At 42.7% G+C, this 24,730-nt stretch overlaps 1 protein-coding gene across 9 annotated transcripts in view; it reads right to left on the bottom strand.

Annotated features, from left to right (window-relative positions):
- Positions 1–24,730, bottom strand: part of ripor3 (RIPOR family member 3) — a 240,440-nt gene that overhangs the window by 168,157 nt on the left and 47,553 nt on the right. The window lies entirely within an intron of this gene.

The following is a 24,730-nucleotide window of genomic DNA, read 5'->3' as shown; positions in this document are numbered from 1 at the left end:
ATTCTGTTCCTGTTCTGTCGTGCAGGGTTAATAATTTATCATAGCCAAGTAAATGAAAACTACACAATCACAGCTGTTCCAAGCTGTTCCATCCAATTGCTAAAAAGTTTGAACTGACAGCTATTAGAGACTCAGCAATATAAGAGTCCAGGGATACCATGCTGCACTGTGGGTACATTACAATTTATTTGTGTGTTCTTTATAGTACGCATTTTAAAATTCATTTTGTGGCAACGGCACATCTCTGTAAGGCCCATTACAGTACCATGTACGCAGGACCTTTGATAATTCTCTGATCAAGCCGGCCCTCAAGGACCCTTGTTAAACATTCCCAAGCCTCTCACATTGCATCCTTCCTACTCTGTACATAGTGTACTGGCAACTTTAACATACCAGTATACTCTTCTGTATATATCATGTATGTATATATTTATAAAGTACAAGTGTTCTCTATTTTTAAGAATTATTTTTCTATAACGTTTCCTTTTTTATATGAATCTTCTGGTTTTATACTTAGTAAGGAATACGACGTAGGTAATTGTTGTGTTCTTCTTTTCATGAATGCTGTAAATTGCTAAATCGAGCTTATATATTGAAATGTTCTTAAGTTTTTTATTGAAAGTTTGGTCAAGAGCTGAGGTCCAAAGTCCAGGATACTATGATGATTGAGAGGAATAGGAAAAAAAGAGTGAATAAATTACATTGTGGTTTGGTGATGCTGAGCTTGGTTTTAAATATCTATAGATTACAAGAAGACAGGAAGGCTGAGGAAATTTCACAACTGTGAGATCTTGGAACACTGAGGTATCTTTTTCATAATGATTTATGGTAGTTATCAGTACAGTTCAATTTCATAATTGAATCCACTGATCCCTTGGAACTGACATAACTAAAGGTAAAGAGTCAAGTGAGCAGAATTGTTCCAGACAAACATGGAGATTTGTGCTTGTATTTTCTTTGACTTGAGAATACAAGTATAGCACAGGGGCACTGTGGGACTAATTTGTCTCGAGTTTGTGCCCTAGGTATCCTTGTTCTTCAACACAAAGAGAAGGAAAACACTGGGTCTCCACCACCATTCCACTTGGTTTCCCCAAAGAGGAGCAGAGCAATAATGCCTGGAGCAGGCAAAATAATTTTTAAAAACACATAAATGAGGTTGTAATAATTCTTTCAAGACAACCACCTTATTTTCTTGTATCCCCATGTGGCAGAGACCTGAGTGCAATGGCACCCAAATTAGGTGAGCCTTAGTGCTTGTACCCAGGCCCCTCTGATTGGAAGATCAGAAAGGGGGCAGACAGCAAGCACAGGGAGATACCAAACATGTTAGTACCTATTTTATTCAGATGCAACACTGAAATATTCATGGCTGGAGGCCTTCTGTCTGCTGTTTTTAGCTGAGCAATTTTTTTTTTCATTCATTTGTGGGATGTGGCAAGGCCAGGATTTATTGCCCTTCCCTAATTGCCCTTGAGAAGATGGTGAACAGCTGCAGTCTATGTGGTGAAGCTGCATCCACAGTGCTGTTAGGGCAGGAATAGTGCTGTTCGGGATGTACCAAATCCTGAGTTCAGAGTGATCTGAACTGAGTTCATGTATATTTTCAAGATTTGAACTCCTAAAGGATGACAACAGTTGTGAGGAAGGACAAAATATTCTTTGCTTTATAGCCTTCCAAACGTTTCATTGTCACCATATGGATTTTAGGCAATCAGCTGCTGCTGCATGACTAGAATTAATTACTTTGTAACAGATGTTCCTTTTATTGCTCTTGGGTGTAAATGATCATTTGGATGCAAGGGCACAGAGGAAAATCTGATGAGCTGCATTATAGGCATATGATTCTCCCTGCGGATTTCCCTCTGTCTGTTGTGCCCAGGTGATCCTCTTGTGTCCAAGCACAAAAAGAGGAAAATCTGCTCCTTTGTTTTTTCCAACCAAGGTTCATGTTGGAGAGTCTGACCTGTGGTCTCATGAAACCATTGCATGTCATCCTGTAAAGGTCAGATGTCTAACTGATTGCTGATAGTCTGTTTGGAGGAGTGGTCCATTTGATTTGTGGTTTCAAGTGGTAATGGGAGTATATGTGGCTTTTTTGTAATCAGGAATTTAATCTGGAGTGTTTAAGTCAAAATGGGAATGTTTTCTTCTATTCTTAATATTTAGAATGGTTTTGCTTAAACTAGTGAGCTTTGTGCAGTACTGCCACCATTTTGAATTTTGTAGAAATTTTAATAACTAGACAGCAAAACCCTTTAGAATATTTGAATTTCAAGATGAAGTATAAATGAACCTGAATTTTTAACCTGGGCCACAACATTTCATATAATTAGGGGACATATAATCTATAGCTTGCACTATTAGGATGACAGGGTACCTTTAAAAACCAGCATTTATAGGAGGCAAGTAAATATATTCATTATGATCTGCCAACTGGTAAAATATCTGATTCCTGGGGGAAAGAGTTCCTGTTTGCTATTTGTAGGAAAATCATAAACGCATGTATGAAAAATGTGTTTATAATTTCACTCTGAATAATGAACATAGGAAATTGATGCACTCTGCCCCCCTGGTCAGTACCTTATTTGTGATTGCGTTCATGGGGTCCTGAAACAAATACTGAACAAAGGGACCATGGGTGATTTTCCACACAAATCTTTCTATTTGAAGAAGGCTCTGGCTTTACTGTCTGAGATCTTTTGGCATACTGTCATTTTGCTCTCATGTGCTGAAATTTATAATGACATCGCATTCTGTTCAATTCAGTGGGAGAAATTCTGGGCTGAATTTAGAACTCAGTGAAGTTTTAACTCTTCTCCTGCTGATTTTAAAAGTTGAATACTGTTCATCAGAAGTTTCATTAATTTCATTTATTATAATGAAATATTTTTGTTCTTTCCTTCCAGTTTTTCTTTCCCTTTTGAATGCATTGGGGAGACAATTGGTTTGCGTAGCATCACTTCAGGAAGCACTATGCAAAATACATCTCTTCTCTGCGGACAGACAACATCACAAACCACTACCTGCATGGCCCACGCGGCATTCTTCAAAAATAACAATGAGGAAAACCACAGGTAGCAGCTGACGTGCTGTCTGCCCTGGGAAATCGACGTAATCGAACCAATTCTTCCCCCATTGCCTCTTGCTAGAACCAGTGGGACATCAGCAGCCACCTAGTAGCTTGACCAAGTGGTTATTCATCACATGTAAGCACAGACAGTGAATGTAGGTGAGCTGTTCAACCATGAGGGCATATATTATAGTTAATCCCATTTATGTCCAAACATAATGTTGTCACATATGGATTTTCCAGTAGAACTCAATAGACAATGATTTAAAAAGCGCTTTTTTAGCCCGACTAGCCCAAGAAAGAAGGTCAATTAGATGATCCTTATTCTAGGTTAGTTAATTTTAGCTAACTCAATACAGATCATGGACTAAAAATTCGATTAGGCCCATTAGCTGGCATGGGAATCATGATGCATGATTATCCTGCACCCACTTGTGATGATGCAGGCAGCAAGCAAACGTCGTGCTGCTCATCTCAACGATTGTGGTGAGCAGCCCAGTGTGAAAAGTGCTGCTGACTGGCTGCACGCTCAGCAGGGGGCACAGTCATGTGCATGGCTAGCATGACCCTACATTTCTTAAAGGCAGCCTTCCCCTCATAAAAGTGGAGGCGCATTCAGGCTGCAGGAGCTGATGGAATTGTTAGTTAAAGTCTTTGAGGGAGGGAAGAAGACTTCCAATGAAGCAACAGGTCAAGGAGAGAGAGGGGGGTTCCAAGCTCACTGATGTGGCACTGGAGGCCTTAGTCCTGGAAGTCAAAAGGAGTAGAGTACATATTTTTCTGCAGGAGGCCCTCAAGGCATACCTTGTGAAGGGAATGGGAGTAGGTGGCCAGGGAGGTTAATTCCAGAAGACTAGCTTCGAAATCCTAGCTGCAGTGCCAGAAAATGTTCAATGGCGTCACACAAGTGGTCAAGCTCAGTGAATACATCTTCCAATGACAGCTCCTACTCATTGCACCGCCAACCTCTGCTTAATGCTCCACAGCCCCATCAATCAGCAATGAGGACTCATGCCTAACATTCAGATGCTCCACCTCATTCTCACACACTCACTATTCCTGGAAGCTTCACACCCACATCTTGCAACTTCCACATATTTACAGCTATTCAGTTATGACAGGCACATCACCCAAACATATTACAACACACTCACTGACAATCTTCCCCATCTCTTACAGGACAAGGTCACTCATAACAGGAGGGAGCAACAGAGAACTGGTGGAGGACAGGCACGCCAGCATCACCTGAGCCCTTTAGAGAAGACAGTGCTCTGCATTATCGGGCTGGCAGTGACTGAGGCCGTTGCATCCGGTGTCTCCAAGAAGATTCAGGAAGACCATATATTCCTGCCTTATGCATCTTCTCAAATCCCACTTCACCCTCACCCTGCTACCTGACATGAAGTGTAAGCTGCAGATGGTGTGACCATGGACCTCTTACTTTCCACTCCACCCCTCTTTCTTCAACCCAACTATCCCTTTCTGATTTCCTGCTTTCAGATATCCAAAACCTTCTGCCTGGCCAGCCAGTGCAGCTTCACTATAAAGTGTGCGAGCAAGGGCAGGCATCCTCATTTGATTTGACATGTGCAGCCACCAATTCAGATACTGGCACAATGCATAATTTAGAGGGGAATATAGAGGTAGAGTCAGCATGTAGTGGGTCACTGGGCATGAGTGAGCTACAGCCAGACCGGGGGAAAGGATAACGTGTATAACAGTTCCCTGGAAGGTGGGGTTGCGCATGGGTTCTACTGTAGGGGACTCAGATGAGAACCTACATGAGGCTGCGTACCGGAGAAGGCTGCTGAGCATGCACACAGAGATGCTTAGTGCATTGGCAGGCCTGGCACAAAACCTGTTGTCACTGTCAAGGAGCATGGAGGAGTCCAACTCCAATTTGGGACAGGGCTTCATACAGAGCTTGCAGCCCATCTTTTCTAGAGTGGAATTGGTGGCAAATTCCATGACAGCACTTGCAGACCCAGCCGTTATGCAGAATCTGCTGGCTTATGCCTCAGCTTCCAATGCAGTACAGGCAGAGGCAACATCTTAGTGCATCAGTGGAAGCTCACATTAAGGACATGAGATCCAGATTTGTTGCCATGCAAGCGTAGAATGGTGCCTGCAGGCTCAGACTGCCGCCATCATGCCTGCAAATACCAATGCTCAAAGTAGTTTGCAGGCTCTCACAGTAGTCCAGCAAACTGTGCTCCAGCAGATTACTAGGATTGCTGAGGCACATCTCCAGGGGAGTGGCAGTGGTTCCATGGTGCACAAACTTGCTGTCCTCTCTCAAAAATGACAATAATCATGCTTCCACCACTGCCACTCTGCCAGTGCCCTTGCTATTACCTGTCAACCATCCAGCCCAAACTGAGGTGACATAGTCCACTGCTGGCCCTCAAGGTCCAGAGTTGATCTAAGGCATCCTACAAGGTCATCTGTAGTTTCCCCAGTGAAAGTCTTCTACCAGCCATGCTGCAGCCAAAGGGGTAGCATTACATCAGAGCACTAGGACAGGCAAAGGCACCCACAAGTCAAGCACTAAAGGAATGCACAAGGGTGAATAGTTCAATTTTGTATATATTATTGAAAGTTGTTGGATAAAGATGTTATGGAAAAGTTTTTTTGTGGTATTTTTTATTTAAGGATTTTGTCCAAGCAGATGCTGTTATGGTCTATAGCAGAGGGATGGAAAGTGGGGAATTGTGAAGCAATGGTAATGTGGAGATGAGATTTTAGGGGAATCGGAGGAACCAATCACAGATAGCTCATCCAAAGTGAGTGGGTCCTGGATCCCAGATGCTTCCCTTCCTCCTCCTCCTCTACTTCCTCTTTGTAATGAGTTCTTTATGTTGTCTGATGCAACATAAGTGAAATGCGTGGAGTCCAGTTGGTTGAAGATCTCAAACAGGTTTATTACAGCTAAACTATTATGTACAGTACAGAGCAAACTATTTACAGAACCTTACTCTGGGTGTTACAGCTGCAGAGTGACTCTGGCTTGTAGTCACATGACTACATCCTGGTACTTAGCTTATTACTATACTAAGATATTAAAGGGACATCACTCTTAAAGGCAATCAAAGAAAACACTCTTGAGGTCTATCCCTAAGGCCCGGTGGTAAGGGATGAACCCTCATGGCAACAAGGTTGTGAATGATACAGACCACCATGAATCTGGAGAAACACTTTTGAGAGTTTTGGAGGGCTTCCCCTGAGTAGTTCAGACAGTAGAACAGTAATTTTAGAACGCCGATGGTCTACTTCATGACGTTACTGGCGGCAGCATGGCTCTTGTACACGCGCTGTCCACACATGGTCAGATGGTGGAGGGGAGTCATAAGCCATGAGTAGAGTGGACAGCCCTTGTCACCAGGCATATGCCTCTGGTTCTTTGTGGCAGCTCAAATATGGTGGGTACCATTGACTGGTACAGGATGAAAATGTTGTGGCTGCTGCCAGGATAGCAGGCATTCACCGACATTCTATATATGGTTCTATATATGGTTGCACATCAATGGCACATTAAGTAAGTGACAGTCCATGTGGTTGCTGTACATCTCCCCATTAATATGTAGCATCTGCAGAATCACGTGCGTGCAATCAAAGAATCATAGAATGGGTACAGCACAGAAGGAGGCCATCAGCCCATCATGTCCATGCCAGCTCTCTGCGAGAGCAACTCAACTAATCCCACTCTTCTGCCCTTTCCCCATTGCCCTGCAAATGTTTTCTCACCAGGTTGCTTATCCATTTCCCTTTTGAAAGCGACGGTTGAATCTGCCTCCACCACACTCTCAGGCAGTGCATTCTAGATCCTAACCACCTGTTGAGTAAAATGGTTTTTCCTCATGTTGCCACTGGTTTTCTGCCAATCACCTTAGATTGGTATCCTCTGGTTTTCGATCGCACTGCCAATGAGAACAGGTTCTCTCTATCTACTCTGTATAGATTCCTCATGATTTTGAACACCTCTATGAAATCTCCTCTCAATCTTCTCTTCTCTAAGGAGAACAACCCCAGCTTCTCCAATCTATCCACTTATCTGAAGTCCCTCATCCCTGCAACCATTCTTGTAAATTTTTCTGCACCCTCTCTAAAGCCTTCACAACCTTCCTAAAGTGTGGTGCCCAGATTTGGAAACAATGTTTCAGTTGAGGCCAAACCAGTGTTTTATAAAGGTTCATCATAGCTTCTTTGCTTTCGTACTCTTTGCTTCTATTTAGAAAGCCCAGGATTCCATGAGCCTCTTTAGCTAGTTGTGATGGAGACTTTGTTTGTAGACTGAGTCCTATCCAGCTTGTGTTTTTTTTTTCTGAGACAGTCATTTCCTTAAAATGAAACTGAAAGTTATAAAAAGTTCTAGAAAAACAAGGTTGGTCCTAACCACTTTTGAAGCAGACAGTCTTATGATCAGAGACATGTGACTGGAGCTCAGGTTTCAGGTTTTGGAAGAACTCTGCATTGGTTGCAAGCAGAAACAGCCAGCTATGGTTTTAAAAGAGACAAGCTAGGAGCTGGATGTTTTTGTGCTTCCAGAGAAGCTACTTGGAATTGAAACAGACTACAAAGAAGGGGGTTGGAGCAGTTGCCTTGGCTGTAGGCAGAGGAGCCTGGATTGAGGGCTGACCATTGGTAACTAACTTACGGCAGTTGTCATCAGTGACAGAAAAAGACTACACAATCAGGACAGTTGTGGGCGAGGTCAAGGTTGTTTCTGAGGCGACAAGACCAAACCATTAAAGAGAAGACTGCACTGCTCGCACCCGACGGGACATCATTACTTCCATATCAGCATCCTGGAGGACAGGACTTGAAAAACTGCCTGAGGAAGTTCCTGATTTTGTTGTACTGTGGGACTGTTCGCCACCATCTTACTGATAAGACTGATCAGAGGATTCGTAAGGACAATCTTTTTTGCAGATGCTAATTAACATACATCGACCATGATTTAACTGTTAGTTCATGTTTAATTTATGTTGGCTTTGACTTGAGTGCTAAAGTAAAATTTATAAAAGTGAAATAAAGTGAAATTTTGCCCATTTGGTTTTTGTTTCCTAAATTGGCAGCAGTCAGTGGATTCAATTCTTTTAGTTTGTTGGTGGTCTCCACGGAGATCATAACACAGTTTTTCAACCTGCTCTGTCACCTTAAATATTTGTGCATGTATACCCCCAGTCTCTCTCTTCCCCTTTAGAATTTTACTCTTTATTTTATATTGCCTCTCCTCATTCTTCCCACCAAACGTATCGCTCAACACTTCTCTACATTAAATTTCATCTGCCACGTGTTCACCAACCTGACTATGTCCTCTTGAAGTCGATCACTATCCCCTGCACCAATCACAATACTTCCAAGTTTTGTTTCACCTGCAAATTTTGAAATTGTGCCTTATACATCCAACTCTAGGTCATTCATATATATCAAGAAAAACAGTGGTCCTAGTATCGACCTCTGGGGAACCCCTCTGTATAACTTCCTCCAGTCTGAAAAACGACTGTTCACCACTATTCTGTTTCCTGTCACTCAGCCAACTTTGTATCAATGCTGCCACTGTTCCTTTTATTCCATGGGTTTCAACTTTGCTGGCCTTTTTCCATTCCCCTCTGAACTTTCTATATTCAGCCTTGTTCTCACTTGCATTATCAACCTGGCAGCTATCATACACGGCCTTTTTCTGCTTCATTTTACTCTCTCTCTCTCTCTCTCTCACTCTTTCGTCATCCAGAAAGCTCTGGCTTTGGTTGCCCTACCTTTCCCCCTCATAGAAATGTACCTCAACTGTACCCAGACCATTTCTTTGATGGCAGCCCATTGTTTTGTTACAGTTTCACCTGCCAATCTTTGATTCCAGTTTACCTGGGACAGACCTGTTCTTACCCCACTGAAATTAGCTCTCCTCCAACTAAGTATTTTTATTCTAGATTGCTCCTTGTCCTTTTTTATAGCTAACCTAACTCTTATAATACTATGCTTACTGCTCCCTAAATGTTCCCCTACTAACATTTGATTCACTTGACCCACCTCAGCTCCTTCCTCATTGGGTTGGAAACATACTGATCAAGAAGATTCTCCCGAACACACTTCAGAAACTCTTCTGCCTCTCCGCCCTTTAGACTATTACTATCCTAGTTCCAATTAGGACAATTAAAGTCCCTCATTATCACTCCTCTATAGTTTTTGCACCTCTCTGTAATTTCCCAGCAAAGTTTCTCCTCTATATCTTTCCCACTAGTTGGCACATATAGAATACATCCAGTACTGTAATAATACCGCTATTATTTCTTAATTCTAACCAGATAAGTTCTGTCTTTGACCCATCCAGGACATTCTCTCGCTCCTTAATCAATACTACCACCCCTCCTCCTTTCTTTCCTTCCCTATCTTTCTGGAACACCATTATATGCAGGAATATTTAGTACCCAGTCCTGCCCTTTTTTGAGTCAGGTGTCTGTTATCACCAGGATATCATATTCCCTTGTGGTTATCTGCGCCTGCAGCTCACCAACATTATTTACCATGCTTTGTGCATTTACATACATGAATTGTAAACCTAATTTAGATCTTATTGCATTCCCTGTTAGTCTGACCACACCTAATACTTTACTACTACTTAATCTTTGCTATCTGTCTCTCCCAATCCTTTGTGCACTTTGTCTTTCCTTTCTAATGCTATACCTTGGTTCCCAACCCCTGACAAGTTAGTATGAACCCTTCCCGACAGCACTAGTAAACTCCCTCACAAGGGAAATGGCACCCTGCACCACTGGAACTCCTGCTACCTTGCAAAGCCTGCTCCTCCGGCATCGCTCTGCTGAGAGAGAAGACTATGAACTCCCTCTCCTGGCATACAGGTCCTCTGTCACCTCCCCAATGCAGCAATGCATGGCAAACTATGATATGTTGGCAATGTTACAGGATCCCATCGGAAGGATCCATTTGTGTACAAATTGAGTGGCACTATGATCTCCATGGCCACTGGCAGCACCATGATTGCTCTGCAGCTGCAGGTCTGGGTGATGGATGTGGCACAGTTCAGTGACCACCTCCTTGGTGAATTGTAGCTGCCTCAGACACTACGCCTCAGGTAGAGATAGGAGAAGTGCTCCCTGAATACCCTAGGTGGATTTGGTCTTCTATTGAGAGCCTCCTCCTCCATCTGTGTACAGCTTTCCCTCTCTGCCACCTGTGCTCCATGGATCTTTCATGCTGCAACCGAAGAATAACAGTAACTATAGACCCCATTAGTGATAGAAAGCTTTCTGTGGACAGACTCTGGGACTTCAGCACAAAAGTCAAGGCTGACACACCAGTGCAGGATTGAAGGAGTGCTGCACTGTTGAAGGTTCCATCTTTTGAATGAGACATTAAACCAAGGCCCCATCTGCCTGCTCTGGTGGATGTAAAAGATCCCATGGCACTATGTTGAAGAAGAGCAAGGGAGCTATTACCAGTGTCCTTGCCAATATTTATCCCTCAATCAACATCACGATGTTACCATCAGGTGAGGAGGGAATCACATGCTCCCCTCTTGCCCTTCCTCTTATTTGACCATAGCAGAGTTTATTCCTTTTAAAAACAGTGGTTGTGCTTACCACCTCAGTGAGTGTTTTACCTTTCACCTTTAATGTGATCATGGAAGAACCAATCAGACAAGTTTTCATGAGTTTAAACAAGAAAGAGGTGAGTTTATTATACTTAACATTCTAAACCTGATTTAAATAAAAATAATAAAAAATATACACTACACATTCATGCACACATTCACACGAGAGTCACCAAGATACTGCACAGTGGCGCAGTGGTTAGCACCGCAGCCTCACAGCTCCAGCGACCCGGGTTCAATTCCGGGTACTGCCTGTGTGGAGTTTGCAAGTTCTCCCTCTGTCTGCGTGGGTTTCCTCCGGGTGCTCCGGTTTCCTCCCACATGCCAAAGACTTGCTGGTTGATAGGTTAATTGGCCATTATAAATTGCCCCTAGTATAGGTAGGTGGTAGGGAAATATAGGGATAGGTGGGGATGTGGTAGGAATATGGAATTAGTGTAGGATTAGTATAAGTGGGTGGTTGATGGTCGGCACAGACTCGGTGGGCCGAAGGGCCTGTTTCAGTGCTGTATCTCTAAACTAAACTAAAACTAAAACATATCCACCACAATTTGCATCTGAAACAGCTTTTCACATTCCAAGGCTTCCAACAGGAGACAGAGGTCTGAGGAGCATGGACCCAGAACAATAGCTTGCTCTAAGTGATTGAATTACCTAAAATTGCTTCATTAGCAAAGCATTCAAGGCAATCCTTGAGAGCAAACCACTCCAAACACACAGATTACAGAGTGAAAAGTAGATTTTGTGGTTGGATTAGAGTCCAGAATTTAAAAAGAAAGTCTGTGAGGTTGGATAATTCTGTGGTCTTCCAGCTGTAGTTGTATTCTTGAAGTGTTTGGCTGGTTAGAGCGCACTTTGTGGCTGGTCCGCTTGGCTCAAGCTTTTCTTGGAGGTAGACTTGTAGGTGGCTCTCTTCCCTGGTCTCTGTCAGTAGCAATCTGTTGGCTTGGAGGGCCAACAGTCGCAGATGGTTTTCAAACTTTTGGTGTTATCTGGAGAGAGACAGAGGAAGGGAGGCACACAGCCTTTCTGCTGCTGCACAGTCTGAGTTACTGTTCGTCTCTCTTTGTTCAAGGAAACTCCCAGCTTTGACAAAGATGGACAGATGGTCACATGACTTTCTCAGTGTATTCTCTGGAACCGTCTAATGAAATTCACGGTTTGGAATTGGCTCCCCAGTCCCTAGGATGTCAATATTTTCACTTGGCAAGGTTTGCTCTTTCAAAGTCAAGGTGTTAGGATTACCTTGAATGTCGTGCTAATACAATCACTTAGAGCAAGCCATTGTTCTGGGTCCATGCTCCTCAGACCTCTGTCTCCTGTTGGAGGCCTGTTGGAATGTGAAAAGGTGTTTCAGATGCAAATTGTGGTGGCCATCTTGGCTGCCAGTTTTTAAAAAGTTAACTGCAGGAGTTTTTCCATTAAAAGTTTAATGTAAGTTTCCAATTCATGAATCAATATTCCTTATTTGGCATATCGTTTTTCTTGACAATGAGAACAGATTATCTAGTCATTATCACATAGCTGTTTGCCGTGTGCAAAATTGGCTCTTGTGTTTCCTGCATTACAACAATGACTACAATTCAGAAGTACTTTATTAGCTGTAAAGTGCTTTGCAACATCAGATAATCGTGAAAAGTGCTATATCAGTGCTAGTCTTTCTTTTCAAACCTTCAAACGCCACTGCACTCCTTGGGAAAGTAAATCAACACTCCATAGAATCATAGAAAAGTTACGGCACAGAAGGAGGCCATTCAGCCCAGCGTGTCTGCATCGGCTGAAAAAACTAGCCGTCTAGTCTAATCCCACCTTCCAGCACCTGGTCCGTAGCCTTGCAGGTTACAGCATGGCAGGTGCATGTCCACCACCAATCCCGGCAGTGAGTTCCAGACACACACCACCCTCTGGGTGAAAAGATTTTCCCTCATGTCCCCTCTAATCCTTCTACCAATCACCTTAAATCTGTGCCCCTTGGTAATTGATCTCTCTGCTAGGGGAACCAGGTCCTTCCTGTCCACTCTAGCTAGGCCCCACATAATTTTGCACACCCCAATTAAGTCACCCCCTCAGCCGCCTCTGTTCTAAGAAAAAGAACACTAGCCTATCCAATCTTTCCCATAGCTGCAACTTTCAAGCCTTGGCAACATTCTTGCAAATCTCCTCTGTACTCTCTCCAGAGCAATTATGTCCTTCCTGTATTGTGGTGACCAGAATTGTACGCAATACTCCAGCTCTGGCCTAACCAGCGTTTTATACAGTTCCAGCATTACATCCTCTACACCTCGGCAAATAAAGGAAAGTATTCCATATTCCTTCTTCACTGCTCTATCTATCTGTCCTGCCACCTTCACAGACCTGTGGGCATGCACTCCAAGGTCTCCCACTTCTTATACCCCTCTCAATATCCGCCTGTTTACTGTGTATTCCCTTGCTTTGTTTGCTCTCCCCAAATGCATGACCTCACACTTCTCCAGTTGAATTCCATTGCCACTTTTCCACCCATTCAACCAAACCATTGATATCATTCTGGCATCTACAGCTATCCTTCTCACCATCAACTACACAGCCAATTTTTGTGTCATCTGCAAATTTCCCAATCATGCCTCTCACATTGAAGTCCAAATCATCAATATATACCACAAACAGCAAGGGACCCTACACTGAGCCCTGTAGAACGCCACTGGAAACCACTTTCCATTTGCAAAATCATTCGTTGACCACTACCCTTTGTTTCCTGTCACTGAGCCAATTTTGGATCCAACCTGGCGCATTCCCCTGTATCCCACAGGCTTTCATTTTACTGACCAGTCTGCCATGTGGGACCTTCTTAAATGCCTTACTAAAATCCATGTAGACCACATCCACTGCACTACCCTCATCAATCCTCCTTGTTACTTCCTTAAAAAATTTAATCAAGTTAGTAAGACATGACCTTCCCTTAACAAAGCCATGCTGACTATCCCTGATTAATCTGTGCCTTTCTAAGTGGCAGTTTATCCTGTCTCTCAGAATTGATTCTGATAATTTCCCCACCACCCAGGTCAGACTGACAAGCCTATAATTATTTGGCCAATCCCTCACACCCTTTTTAAACAATGGTACAACATTCACAGACCTCCAATCCTCTGTACTTTGCCTGTATCTAATGAGGATTTGAAGATGATCCTCAGAGCATCTGCGATTTCCTCCCTGGCTTCCTTTAACAAACTGGGATACAATCCATCTGGCACTGGTGATTTATCTACTTTCAAGGATGTCAGACCCTCTAGTACTTCCTCTCTCATTATGCTTATCGTATCTAATATTTCACATGCCTCCTCTTTTACTACAATGTCTGCATCGACCCTCTCCTTTGTGAAGATCGAGACAAAAAACTCATTAAGAACCCTGCCCACATCTTCTGCATCCATGCATAAGTTCCCTTGTACATCTCTGATAGGCCCTACCCTTTCCTTAGTTATCCTCTTGCTCTTAATGTACTGATAAAACATCTTTGGGTTTTCCTTGATTTTACCTGCCAATAATTTGTCATGTCCTCTCTTTGTTTTCCTAATTTCCTTTTTTACTTCACCCCTGTACTTTCTATACTCCTCTATGCTTTCTAAAGTATTAGGTTTTTTGTGACTGTCATATGCTTTCTTTTTCTGCTTTATCTTACCCTATATGCTTCTAGATAACCAGGGGGGCTCTAGATTTGGCCGTTCTACCCTTTATCTTTGTGGGGATATGCCTAAATTGTGCCTGTAGTAGCTCGCTTTTGAATACCTCCCACTGGTTTGCCAATGATTTTCCTTCAAGTAGCTGTATCTTTCACCAGATCACCTCTCAGCTTCGTAAAATTTGCCTTCACCTAATTTAGAACTTTTACTCCTGTTTTATCTTTGTTGTTTTCCATGATTATGCTAAAACTAACTGTATTATGGTCACTATCTCCAAAATGGTCATCCACTGCTACTTCATCCAACACCTTGTCAGAACTCCTCCAACAAAATACTTCCACCCACTCTGCAGCAACAAGAGAAGGTCAAAAGCACCTCACCTGAAAGTCCCATGCTGATCCCTTTAAATAGCGCTAGTGGGGATCTCTCATGCAGCCGACGCATGTTTAGCTGAGAGTATTTAAAAGAGGCCATTAACAGGACCTGCAAGGTCCCAAATGGCAGAAATGCCACCCCCCCCCCCCGCCCCCCTGCATGTTTCTAGTACACTGTCGGCACACCTGCACCAGTACCCTCACCAGCAGCGCTACAGAACTCAATTTTGTGGCCCATGATGTATCAAACCTGGGACCATTCTGGTTTGTGCAGCTAGTGTCAAAGGAAGCACAATGGCTATTTTAACTATTCTTAAGGTTGTGATCCACAAGTACAACAAATATTTCTTCCAACACAATTTTCTTTGAAGTGATAGAATCTTGTTGCTTTGAGATCTCACACCTGTTTTAATATTCATTAGCCCAAAAAACAAACCAATGATGTATATCATACGCTGAAAATATATTTTCCCTTTTTAAAAAGATCAGCATAACCATATTCAGGTTAACATCCTTGCTCTGACTTTATTCTGTTAAAGAAGTCTATAAGATCCCAGTTACTTGATTATCAACCCAAGACTGGTTCCTGAATAAATGCACAGTATATAGCTGTTGTTTGTTTCACCGCCCATTAAATACTGTGAAATTAATGTAACATGATGAGAGGCAAATACAACATTGTAGCATCTTAGTGCATTCACTCAGAATGTCAAATCACAAACTGTTGTGTGGCCCTTACCCCTCCATTAAACTGGCAAGAAAAAGTTCATTATCAATAACCACAACACATTCAAAAATCCAGCAATCAATGCAAATTGTGATTCACATCAGAATCAGGTTCTCCAAGTTAGCTTTTAATGATTGTTTGGCTCCAGTACTGCTTGGCATTATTTAACCTGGCCAGTAGATTTCATCACTTGCACCAATTTTATTTTCTTCGACAAATTTTCTTTGTTAACTGTATTTGGTTAAATGAATGCTTTAGATATTTACTTTTTCCAACTTATATAACTAAATGATATTTTATATAGAATTACATGGAATATACAGCATAGAAACTGGTCATTCAGCCCAAATAATCTTTTGATGTTTATACTCCATATGAGTCTCCTCCCACTCCATTTACCTCATCTCACCCCTTCAACATATCTTCCTATTCCCTTTAATATCAGCCTAGTTTCCATTTGAAACCATCGAAGCTATTTGTCTCAACCACTACTGGCAGCACTAAGCACCATGTTCTAATTGTTCCCTGAGTAAAGAAATTCTAAGCATTATTAAAAAAACATTAAAAACTTGGGAGGCTTTATTCTTCACTAATATATACTTTGATTTCCCCTCGAGACTGAACTTATCTTTTTTTGCAAAAGGAGGAGGGAGTAAAATTGAGATAAAGTAAATACATTATACTGTATCTAATAATTAAATACAGCATAACTACTTTTGGTAAAAACAAAATCTCTTGTATGAAGTTACTTGTTTTTTTAAAATCAGGAAATAAATCATAAAATATATTTGAAGAACTCAGTCATGAACTGGTGAATAAATTGAAGTGATTATAAAGAGCTTAAGCAAATTAATGAAATTATATCACTTAAACTGGAAATAATTTTAAGTGTATTGAGGTTGAATGGGGACCAAAAGAAGTACCTCTTACCCCACAAATATGCCATTGTAACCTAAAAACGGCAAAACCAATGGAAAATTTAATCAGATATGACAGGATACATCTCCGACTGTATGAAAGCCTGGTTTTAAGATGGACTCCTCTAAACTATCCATAAGATTTTCAGCTCAAAAAGGAAAAACTTTGCAAATACAGTGGTAGTTTCATTCTCAGTCTTTTGGTTGTCCTTTGCAACTCTTAAAAAAGTAAAGATATTCTATTGCAAAAACCTGTATGGATGATTTTCTTTGATTTCCAAATATGCTATGGTAATGATTATGAGACATGGCTATGACTCACTGGCTGAGATATTGTGGGGCCCCCTGAGGTGGGGTCGGAGGCCGGGGAGGGCACGGAGTATCGCAATGGGTGACAGAGGGCACAGCAGAGCGAAGGACTCGTTGCCCAGCAGTCTTCCTGTGGGTGGGATAGGCCGACGACGGCCTTCCCGCCCAGAGGCAAATTGAAGCACTTAAGTGGCCTATTAAGGGCCAATTAAGGGCCTCTTCCCGCCCCTCTGGGATCTTACCAGCAGCGGGAAGGGGCCTCCACTGTGCGGGGAGGACGCCTTGTAAACGAGCCACCCTCCCTGCGGACTTGTGGGGGGGTGGGGGGGAGGGGGGGGCCCTCCTTCGTGGGAAATTTGTGGCCCATGGAGGACGCCCACTGGGAACAACCTTACCCCCGGAACCCCCCCTCCCCCTGGACTGCACGACCAATCCCCAGCACTCCTCACCGGGGCCTTCCTGACTGGACACAGTAACCCCGCCTCACCTCCTCTGTTCCGGGGTTGCAGCACTGGGCCTGGATCTAAGGCCTCTGCAGTACCAGCAGTGGCCACCAATTCTGGTGGCCCTGTCAATGCTGCTGACTTGCCAGCACTCTGATTGGCTGGCAGCTCTTGGAGGCGGGATCCCTGTCACTTTAAAGACTTTAAAGGGATGGAGATCCTGCCTCCTGAACTTTGATTTTAAAAAACTGGAGGATGGCTCCGGGGGACACGAAAAGGCAGAGGCGGGGTTCCCCTGCCTTTTCAGCCTGGTGCTGGGAGCTCCTAAAGTATAAAATCCAGCCCACCGATTCAATTGATCTTGGTACATAGACTTTCCCAAGATGATAAATCACTTGGGATGTGTGTATAGTATAATTACAGGTCTCAAGGTAATAGCTAATGAATCAGTTCCCATTGGGCACTACCTTTTTTATATTGCCTGGCTCCAAATATAATTATGGCCAGGATGGATCGCTGTATATGTTTGAACAGTACTCTGGCTCCTACCTGTTAAATTCTAAATGTTTGAGAGTGCAAGTGGAAATGCCTGCTTTATCAAAACACTTAAACTAGTTGTCTGTGAGCTTATAAAATAATCAAGGGGGAAATCACAAGACCACTAGGTAATTACAGATGAGAAGCCATTTGGCCCATCTTAATTCATCTATCTAGAAGTACCTGAACAACCCCACCCTCCCTCTCCCAACTCCATTGCAGTATCCAATTGGTTCTTAAATGCTTCTATGGTTTTCACCTCCACTATCCTATCTGGAACTTCATTCCATGTATTGATTACTCAAGGTGAAGAAGAACTTCCTGATACTGGTCCTAAATTTGCCTTTTACTTCTTTAAATCTGTGTCCATTGTCCTACTCTCACAATTTTTAACCATGTTACTGTTCAGGGGCTCCATGCAGTGTTAGGATCCAAACCGCATATGGCTGCCACCTCATCATCACACCACTCCCACATGGCAGGAATGCAAATATAGCAATATAACAGCACTTGTTCCAAGGCAAAAATACATGACCACAGGATGAGGTAGACAAGGAGGAGAAATGAGCAAGCGTTGCCCTGTTGATTGCAATTCAACATTTTTTAAGCTGTGAGGATAGCCAAAAACCACAAGCCTTTAACCATATTAATCTATATTGATCATAACCTAGCATGTATGATGCCAGAAATTCATAATAGGGGATAAAATGATTCTAAAAATAAAGCTTTAAGAGAAAAAAGATTGACCATTGAATTACCAAACTGTGTGGAAGCTACACAATTATAACTCAATAAATAATAGCCCAATCATTTCTCCTGTACAAAATTCTGTTCTGGTCCTGAAATGAGAAAATTCTGGATTTGATTTGTACTTGGTATAGCCTGTTTCTGAGGAATCATGAATGTGCTGCAAGCCTGATGTCAGAGGACCACAGATGACATTCAGAATCAGCTTTTTGTATCCAAGCAACCGGCTGTGGCAAGGGTTGCTGTAGTAAAGGCATAACAGCATTGCACTGATGAAAGCCAGTCCTGTTAGTCTATGTTCTCTGCAAACTGCGCTTCCGACAAAATGCAAACTTCCCAGCTGAGGACTTCCCATCTGCTGATTGATCTTACTGTACCAACTTGATACACATGTTAAGTTTTTTTTTGTCAACTAAGTGGTAGAAGATTCATATCACTCATTTGTACCACTCTGACGTAAATACTGTGCTTTGCAATCTACACAAATCTGGTGGTTAAGAGGTGAAAGTTTGTGCTGCACAAATCAACTAGAATGAATAATGCCATATTGTTTATACAACCACATTATGTAAATCTTCTAATTTGTCTGGAAACAGGGCTTGCACTCAAAACAGAAAGAGGGAATGTGCAACTACTCATTGCCCTTTGTTTGTTTGAACAGAGAGCCACACACACAATGCTATATACTTTTGTACAGCAGTAGGATATTATAATGCCACTGGTTTTTCTCAAAGCTATCATGCTTTCTAACTGCCTCTTGGCTGGTGGACTATAGTGGAACATCAGATTCTGATCAATTGGAGTCACATTGTTAGACATAGCAAGAATTCTTCCAACATTCCAAGTTTTGAAACGCATTCATTCAGATCAAGATCCAACAAATAAAAGTAAACAGAAATCATTCCGTCTTACCAGTAGAAATATCAAAGCTTGAGCAGCTGATATCTGAAGATTTAGTTGACTCTTCAGAATTTATAAGTCGCCTATTGTTTTTGACCCAGTTTGTCACATTGATTTAATTACTCCAGCATTTCCTGACTTGACTAGTCTCTGTCGTCTTTTTTCCTGGACTGTTGTAAACTCTTTGCCTATGAACCCTGAGATCCCCTGTGAGAGTTACTTACGATGAAGTTTAACACAAACTGTTAACTTTTCAATTCCCAATGGTAAATTACTCCAACTGGCAGTGTGCCATTGATGATGTTTGCTAGGAACATTGCATTCCAGTGTAAGATAGCTTGTAGAAACTGTTTCATAAATACAAAATCTTGACAAATATGTGATGGGATTACAGCCCTGATAATTTAGCTACATTTTTCTTTTTCCACTTTTGTGTTGACTGCAGCTGATGAATCCCAAACTTTAGATGACCCTCTAATACAGAGATTGTATTGGTACATTCTAGTACATAGTTTGTATTGATAAAAAGTGGTTTTGCTTTTGTATCCACACAAATTGAGTAGTGTAATTTGGTTGTGAAATTATTCATATCTTATTCAGGTAAATGGTATGAGACCACCAGCTCTTTGGCAGTGTGAGAATATAAGAAATAGGAGCAGGAGTAGGCCATATGGCCCATTGAGCCTGCTCTGCCATTCAATAACATCATGGCTAAACTTCTACATCAACTGTACTTTCCTGCCCTCGCTCCATACTCCTTGATATCCTTAGTACCCAAAAATCTATCAATCTTAGTCTTGAATATACTCATCAACGGAGCATCCTCAGCCCTCTGGGCTAGTGAGTTCCAAAGATTCACAAGCCTTTGAATGAATGACTTTTTTCTCATCTCTGTCCTAAATAGCCAATCCCTTAACCTGAAGTCTATGGGGAAGAAATTTGTTTATGAACCCATGCTATGCAGACTATATTAATTCCCCGGGGGCAGAAAGCACCGCGGGCCACTACCTGCACAGCCCACTTGGGTTTCTTCCATGAAATCAAAGGAGAATGCCACATAGGCCGTACAGACAGTGGCCCACAGCACTGTCTGCCTTCAGGGAATCGATGTAAGTTTGTGTGGCACTGCATTGTGAATCAATTTCTCCCCCTATGACTCCTCATTCCGGAATCTCCAGCCAGGATCTCTAAGAATTTTAAAATAAAAACAAGAAATGCTGGAACCACTCAGCAGGTCTGGCAACATCTGTGGAAAGAGAAGCAGAGTTAATGTTTCGGGTCAGTGACCCTTCTTCGGGTCACTGACCCGAAACGTTAACTCTGTTTCTCTTTCCACAGATGCTGCCAGACCTGCTGAGTGGTTCCAGCATTTCTTGTTTTTATTTCAGATTTCCAGCATCTGCAGTATTTTGCTTTTATCTCTAAGAATTTTATATGTTTCAATGAGATCAATCCTCATTTTTCTAAGTTCCAGAGAATATAGCCCCATTCTACTCAATCTCCCTTCATAGGCCAGACCTCTCGACCGGATTCAATATAGTGAACCTTTGTTGCAGCCCTTCTAAGACAAGTATATCCTTCCTTAGGTAAGGAGACCAAAACTGTACACAATACTGCAGGTGTGGTCTCACTAAAGCCCTATATAATTGTAGAAAGACTTCCTTACTCTTACCTGCTCTCCAGATACATGCTCAGAAGGCAATGTGAGCAGAGAGCCATCAATGCCAGGACTCAAGCCCCAAGGACCTGGATGCAGTGCTGCAAGAGGTTCAATGACCTCACATGAGTGGTCAAGATCAGTGAGTGCATCTTTAAATGCTATATCCTACGAACTGCACTACTAGTCTCACACGGCTCAATTCACCACACACTCATCACTCACCCACCACCCTGGTCTATCAACCAGGCTCTTAACTAACATTAATTTACTCCACTGCACGTTCTCACACTTAGCACACCTGTGAGCCACACAGCCACATCTCACTGCTTGCATTCACTGCCAGCTATTGAGCCATGTAAGCCAAACAGATTGCACCACACTCACTGCCACACTTACCTCTCTCTTACAGGGCAAGGTGGAGCACAACCAAAGACAGCAGGAGCTAACTGGAGGGGACAGGCAAGTCTGCATGTTCTAACCCCCATGGAGAAGATAGTGCTGGCCATTATTGGGAAAGTGGTTGCTGAGGCTGTGGTTAGAGGCAGGGTTGAACCCATCAAAGATGATGGTTTCCTCGTGCCTAATCCTCTTTCTCATGATACACCATTCCCTGTCGACTTTTGCAAATTGAAACAACCAAAGAGAGCACCAAACACTTGTAGAATCATAGCAACTGCCAGAAGAAATCAACCATTATAAGTAGTTGATGATTCCTTTTAATAGTGCTGGTGAAGTTCCATCGAGCTGCTTATTGTGTACTTAGCTGTGGAATGTTAAGAGATGTTAGCTGGAGTGTTGAGCTCCAGAACGGCACCACTGGTGCCAAATCAGCATTGGCGTCATGATCTGTCTGCCCTGGAGGACGTTCACTGTGCATGTGGTGCCGCAATGCCATTTTGGAGCTCTAAAGACACTTGTAACATCAAAACAATGGGAGCTAACAATCCCAATTTCTCGCCCATTAATTTCTCTATTAATATGTTTGTCACAGAAATGAAATAAATTTACTTTAGGATCCACATTTTTAAAAATCACAAGAAGTTTAAATGTCAGTGGGTTGCTGAAAGGGTCTTTGAATCTTTGCATTTACGGAGGCCAATAAATCATTCAATTTAGATTGCTGATGTCTTCTTGTTAATCATTATGTTAAATTTAAGACAACAAATTAAATATTGAAATGAGACCGTAAAGTGCCAGAAATACTCAGCAGGTCTGGTAGCATCTGTGTGGAGAGAAACAGAGTTAACGATTCAGGTCTGTGACCCTTCATCAGAACTGGCAAAAGTTAGAAATTTAACAGTCTTTGACCAAGTAAAAGGGGGGAGGGGGGAAGGAGAACAAGAAGGAAGGACTGTAATAGGACGGGTGTGGGGGGAGAGATTAAATGACAGAGATGTCATGGAACATAATGCAAATCAAGTGCTAAATAGTTGCAGCGAAAGACAAAGCATGAGTCCAGAGAGAATGCTAATGGTACAATACGGAACAGCTCTGTACGAAAGCAAAAACATGAAAAGTAGGTTTAAGACATGGTTAAAAAAATAAATAAGTAAAAAAGAATATATATATATATATATAATAAAATATAAACAAAAAATAATGGGGCTCATGGTCTGAAATTATTGAATACAATATTGAGTCCAGAAGGCTGTAGAGTGCCTAATAGGAAGATGAGGTGATGTTCCTCGAGCTTGCGTTGATGTTCACTGGAACACTGCAGCAATCCCAGGATAGAAATGTGGGCATGGGAACAAGGTGGTGAATTAAAACGGCAAGCAATCGGAAGCTCGGGACCATGCTTGTGGACCGAGATTGGATGACCGCTTTGTGGAAAACCTCCTGTCATGTGGATAGAAGTCCCGCCTTGGGGCAAGTAAAGCCTGGGGACCCGTAAAATGTGGGTCGGATCCCCGGGCTAGGTGGAAGAGGTTTCGCCACCGACTTTTACATAGGTGGGAACGTCCCGTCCGCCTATGGTAAAATCCAGCCTGTTAACTCTGTTTCTCTCCACAAAAATGCTGCCAGATCTGCTGAGTACTTCCGGCACTTTCTGTTGTCATTTCAGAGTTCCAGCATCTACAATATTTTGCTCTTAAATTAAATATTTGCTTTATTTTCCATTTGAGCCCAGATTCTTCTGCAAATCATGAGAAGGACTCTGCTTATTTACTTTGTAGGAGTCCTTTTTAATTACCTATTTATTTTTCACTTCTCCACTTGCTATGATGGGGATATGGGTCAGGCTTATCTGCATTGATCCCAGTTTCTTCCAAAAGCAGCTCTGGAACCAACCACTTGGAGCCTTTCCATCTGCCAATCAGGATGAGCAAGAATGGAAAATGGATAATGATTACCATAAAGGCACATTCATTTTTGCTAGAAGGGAGAGGAAAAGAAAAACTTTCCAAGCCTCTCTGCCCTTTATTCCAGTTAATTTTCAGTATTAAACAATAGTGCAAACTCAATAAATAACCGAATAGGGAATTGTCAATTGTTGTAAAAACCCATCTGGTTCACTAATGTCCTTTAGGGAAGGAAATCTGCTGTCCTTACCTGGTCTGGCCTACATGTGACTCCAAACCCACAGCAATGTGGTTGACTCTTAAATGCCCCCTGAATTGGCCTAGCATGCCACTCAGTTATATCTCACCATTAAGAAGTCAATAAAGAATGAAACTGGACGGAACATCTAGCATCGACCTAGGCACTGGAAATGACAACAGCAAAACCAGCCCTGTCAACCCTGCAAAGTCCTCCTTACTGACATCTGGGGGCTTGTGCCAAAGTTGGGAGAGCTGCCCCACAGACTTGTCAAGCAGCAGCCTGACACAGTCATACTCATCGAATCATACCTTACAATGTCCCAGACGCCGCCATCACCATCCCCGGGTATGTCCTGTCCCACCGGCAGGACAGAACCAGCAGAGGTGGCGGCACAGTGGTATACATTCAAGAGGGAGTTGTCCTGTGAGTCCTCAACATCGATTCCAGACTCCATGAAGTCTCATGGCATCGGGTCAAACATGGGCATGGAAACCTCCTACTGATTACCACCAACAGCACCCCCTCAGCTGATGAATCCATACTCCTCCATGTTGAACACCACTTGGAGGAAGCACTGAGGGTGGCAAAGGCACAGAATGTACTCTGGGTGGAGACTTCAATGTCCATCACCATGCATGGCTCAGTAGCACCACTACTGACCAAGCTGGCAGAGTCCTAAAGGACATAGCTGCTAGACTGGGTCTGTGTCAGGTAGTGAGGGAACCAACAAGAGTTAAAAATATACTTGACCTTGTCCTCACCAATCTGCCTGCCGCAGATGCATCTGTCCATGACAGTATTGGCAGGAGTGACCACCGCACAGTTGTTGTGGAGACAAAGTCCCATTTCACATTGAGGATACCCACCATTGTGTTGTATGGCACTACCATGCTAAATGGGAGAGATTTCGAACAGATCTAGCAATGCAAAACTGGGCATCCATGTGGCGCTGTGGGCCATCAGTAGTAGCAGAATTGTACTCATCCACAATCTGTAACCTCATGGCCTGTCATATCCCCCACCCTACCATGACCATCACCATCAAGCTTGGGGACCAACCCTGGTTCAATGAAGGAGCAGCACCAGGCATACCTCAAAATAAGGTGTCATCCTGGTGAAGCTACAACCCAGAACTACTTGCATGCCAAACAGCATAAGCTGCATGCGATAGACAGAGCTAACTGATCCCATAACCAATAGATCAGATCTAAGCTCTGCTGTCCTGCCA

The sequence above is a fragment of the Heterodontus francisci genome, chromosome 16, assembly GCF_036365525.1.
Source record: "Heterodontus francisci isolate sHetFra1 chromosome 16, sHetFra1.hap1, whole genome shotgun sequence".
Taxonomy (NCBI): Eukaryota; Metazoa; Chordata; class Chondrichthyes; order Heterodontiformes; family Heterodontidae; genus Heterodontus; species Heterodontus francisci.
This window is presented reverse-complemented; position numbering and strand designations above follow the sequence as displayed.